The sequence below is a fragment of the Sorex fumeus genome, unplaced genomic scaffold (assembly GCF_029834395.1).
Source record: "Sorex fumeus unplaced genomic scaffold, SorFum_2.1 ptg000002l, whole genome shotgun sequence".
NCBI classification, from domain to species: domain Eukaryota; kingdom Metazoa; phylum Chordata; class Mammalia; order Eulipotyphla; family Soricidae; genus Sorex; species Sorex fumeus.
In genome coordinates, this window is record NW_026606059.1 from 33,165,621 (window position 1) to 33,170,298 (window position 4,678).

Genomic DNA, 4,678 nt, shown 5'->3' on the forward strand with positions numbered 1-4,678 from the left:
TTTTCTGTGTTGGTTTCTCTTGTGTGGTTTCATGGGCTGACATCAAAAAAGTATGCAGAGTATGGTTTCTTCAAGGAGAAGCCAGGACTAAGGACTTTGTGAGGAAGCAACAAAATATTATAGCAAAAAATAAGCCACAAGCTGTCTAAATCCCCTCTTTTGGACAGCATTTTTATGGTGGTTATCAGGGCATGATAATGGTTATCAGGGCTTGATAAGTTGACGGAGATGTGGCTGTGGTACACACATGGAGAGCCTCACATTGTTTAATACAGTGATGGTGTCTGAGACTCCATATATGTTGTCCTGTGCTGAGTTTTCTTGCTTCATCCTAATTCTGACTCTAGTGACACCTTGGCTTTAGTTGTTTGTGTGACTAGCTACTGACTTTGCTCATAAATCTGGTAGTCCGGTGCACGTGTTTCTCCCAACCATCAGACTGAAGTGCAAAACTGACCAGTTTTAATAGCCCATGGGACAATGCCAACGCCAGCCCACAATTTTTCGAGGATTGCAAAATAAACAAAAATGACCAATACTGATCACATGAGACTACAGAGCTGAAAACCATTCACTATCTGGCACTTTGCAGAGAGGACATTCACTGATCCCCATAAAATTGAAAGGCATTTAATTTGTGAGTATCTTCAAAAAGATAAGTGTACTACAGCTTGAGGCAATCATTTGAAAATATTACTTTACATGTTTTTCCCCCAAAGTGCTGTGTCTTGTCAATAACCTGGTTACACATATGATAGACATTAGGTCTTTTTCAAGTGACAGAAACCCACTATTAAATAAACCAAAAAAGAATGCTTTGTTCCAGACAGCTAACTGTAGAAAGGGCAGGCACAAAATCAGCTTGGGAACGGGCGGGCTCTGGAGCTCTGAATGCCTTGGGAACTTCTGCATGCCTTGGCTTCCTTTCTGCCTCCTCAGGCTACACAGAAGGGTTCTTCCCAAATGGCAGGAGTGAAGTTTAGGCTGGTGCAGAATCCTCCCATCCCCTGCTGTAATCTGAGAGGCGGTGAGGGATCCTCTTGCTAGCAAAGGTTTGGCCATTGTTTGGACCCTCTTAGCCTGGGGGAGAGAGGTACCATGTGATTTACGCAGCGACATGCTACCTCCTAAGCCAGGGATAGGCAAGATGTGTTGCCAGAGAGCAGCGCCGAGCACAGCACACAGACGTGACCCTTGTGATCATTGCCATCTCCCCTCGTTTGTGTCTCCCACCAGTGCCCTTTAAATTGGAATAACAAGGGTTTGTTAGGCCCTGTCAATGTCTGCAGCTGAAGCTCTTCCCTATAAAATTTTCATGTGTTTAAAATTAGCTGCTCTATTTCTAATCAATCTGATTAGCCTCTCTCCCCAGTTTCGACAGTTTTATCACCTTGTTTGGAGTTGTGCTTCCCTGTGACTATGCCTCGAAGCCCTTTTTCTTTTACTATGCATATACCATGGAAGGGTTGTTTGGGGGAAATTTGATTAATCATCCTCTTATGATCAGGCCCTCCTCCTGTCTTTCCCAGCCAGCCAGTTCCATGGCAGACATTACCCCCATGATTCTAGACTCCCCAGGTCCTATAATTTGCAGTGGTGATTCCGCTTTGTTAATTAATTTTTAGTGTGGCTTGTAGCTGATGCTCATGAAACCAGTGAAATGTGACAGGCTTACAATCCATAAAGAAACCTGAGGAAAGCAACCATTCTCTAGATGGTTAACTCTGTTTGAGACTCCATGCCAGATTGATCCTAGAATCTGTTTGCTTCAAACAAAAGCTGTCAGTTATTCCAACAAGTAAATGGGTTCAGTCAAATGCAAGCAGAAAAGTGGAGAGTGTGCTAGTATTGACACCTTCATGTACTTGCCCAAATCCATCTAATATCTAATGAGCCCCTGGATAACCGTGGGAGAACTTCCCTTAGTTCTGATAACATAGGAACAATATCACTTCCCATGGGACAAGCAAGGCTTCTTGGACCTGATAGTTAGGTGATCTAAGCATGCACGTACATTCTCTTTCTAGCCAACTGATTTCATTTAAATTAGTTTCTGTACACTTATACTCAGAAACCCTAAGGGACTATCCTGACTGACTCAGTTGTCTTGTGTTTGATCTGGCATTTGTTAAAACAGGTTGGGTAATTTCCACTGTCCATAAGTGAATCAGATATTGTACCAGAAATAGTTCCAGAGTGTCTCCTTTCCCAGCATTTAAATTTTGGAGGCACCGTAACTCAATGTAAAACATCTTATTTTACAAAATTCTCAAAGTTGAAAGGAGTGGTAGTAATTAGTTCCACTTTGTCACCTAATTGCTTTGCTGTCCGTCATGTCAGCTTCTTCCAAGACTGTGCCTTTGGTTTTCAGACAGTTCTGATCATTAGGAGGTTTCCTTCTGTTAAATGTATTGACATTGCAAATGACCCTGACTGATCAAAGTGTGGGAGCAATCAGGATAGAATGACTTCAGTACTTGTTTATAAGATACTGATATAAAAGGGGAAGAGCCAAGAAAAACCTGGACATGATGAGAGACAACCTAAATTAAAATTAACATGACCCTGAGAACATGCCTCTGAAATGAATATAAACAGAGATGCTGAGTTGAATGAAATCCAACTGAGATGACTTGGACTCAGAACCACAGTCTCAAAGCTCTCTAGGTTTTAGCAAAAGCTACTGCTGGGGACTTTTGCTCTATAATGATGTCCTTCCTCTGTAAAAAGTGCCAGTTGAGAACTCATCAGATGATTCTGTTTTTGCCAGAATACCAGGCTCCTGAGTCTGGAGTCTTGTCTCAGTGGTTCATCTCCTTTCCCCCCCACTTATGGCCAATTGAATTGTATACTTAAGCCTTTGTAATGTGGATTAATATTTTGTGAATCACTTTGTAATTATGTGGGATCTGCTTGAATCCTAAGTGTAATCTCTCCACCCAGGTGTGAATTTGCACTTTTGAGATCAAATGCCCATAATTCTGACACTGTCTTGAACCTGCATTTGCTTTCCTGATGGAACTAAATGTCAGGGCTAATTCCCTCCTCCAAGGGACATGGTACCACAAGCAGACTGCTCTCTAAGTGCTCTGTCTTCTTTGTACCCATCCAGCTTATTCCAGGTGAATATCCAAGACCCACTGATGAGGAAATATCTGTTGGGTAATATAGCTTCATTGGTTTTCTAGTTTTGGAAGTTTAGCTTTTTTTTTTTAACCTTTCCTGGAGGTACTGTAATGCAGGTCTATGTGTCAGGTGAATGGAGCAAGCGCCTATTCCATTTCCCTGCTCCAAAAATCCATTTAATATATTATCCTTGGATAGAGGATGTAGCAATGTTAAACTTATAAGAACAGATTCTACACTTAATCTTAGCCAAAATCCAACAAGTGATAACTTTTTTCCCCCAGTTTTCTTGGGTCACACTGGGTGGCAGTGCCTGGGAGAGCCATATGTGGCACAGGGGTCAAACCTGGTCCTACAGTATGCAGAGCTTGGGGCTGGAGTGTGGTACAGCAGATAGGGCATTTGCCTTCTACGCGGCTGACCCAGGTCCAATCCCCAGCCCCCCATATTTGTCCCCCAAGCCTGCCCGGAGTGATGCCTGAGTGCAGAGCCAGGAATAAGGCCTTAGCACTGTTGGGTGTGCCCCCACCCTGCTACCCCCCAAGAAATGACAGCATGCAGAACAGGCACTCAGCCAATTGAGTGATCTCTCTGACAAGCAGAAAGCTTTTCCATAGGGTTTTAAATTGATCAGTAGCCCCTCACACCACAAAATTAAAGAATAAACCGTCCCTAAAAATTTTTAAGTTTTATTTATCAAATTGTTTTGTAATATCTTTGGCTTTTGTGCCATACCTGTAGTCTCAGGGTATACTGGCTTAGTTCTTGGGAGTCACTCTTAGAGGTGCCAAAGGCCAAATCCAAAACTCCCGCAGGCAAATATGAATTCTAGTCTATTAACTACTTCCTTGGTTCCAAAGTTCATACTTTTTGACCATCTTTACCCATCTCCCTGCTACTTCCACCAATCTATTACATTTCATGAGTTTGGTTAAATCCAATATTTAGATGAGATCATATAGTTTCTGTGTTCTTATATCTGATTTATTTAATACTTAGCAAAATGCCTTCAAGCTTCATTCACGTTGCAGAGAATTGTCTTCTCCTACTATGTCTCCTCCTGCTATGTCTCCTTCTTTCACCCTCTTCCCTTCTTCCTCCTCTCCTCCTCCTTTCTTCTTTCTCCTTATATTTTTGACCAAATATATGTATACATGCCACGCTATGTGATACGCACATATAAACAGTTTATGTAATACATATTGTGATCATCCTGTCTCTCTATACACATATTGCATTTTCATTTTTTCTTTTTTGTTTTGGTTTGGGGGGTCACACCCAGCAGTGTTCAGAGCTTATTCCTGGCTCTGCACTCAGGGATCATTCCTGGTAGGGTTGGGGGGTTCATTTGGGGTGTTGTGGATCTGAGTCAGCCATACTATTGTTTTGGCCCCACATTTCCTTTTCTTTCTTTTTTTTTTTAAATTAAATAAAATAGTTTGAGAAGAGAAGGAGGGAGGGAAAGAGACATGGTGGGGTGGGGCAGAGTAAGAAAGAAGAGAGAGAAAGAGCAAGAAGAGAGAACTCTTCAGACTGAGATGTGCGGTGAGCT

General features: G+C 42.2%; 1 non-coding gene across 1 annotated transcript; it reads right to left on the reverse strand.

The window, feature by feature from the left end:
- Positions 1–3,206: 3,206 nt before the first annotated feature.
- LOC130023481 (U2 spliceosomal RNA) lies at positions 3,207–3,394 on the reverse strand. The gene has a single exon (XR_008792476.1). It is a non-coding gene; the product is annotated as a U2 spliceosomal RNA (small nuclear RNA).
- Positions 3,395–4,678: the final 1,284 nt, after the last annotated feature.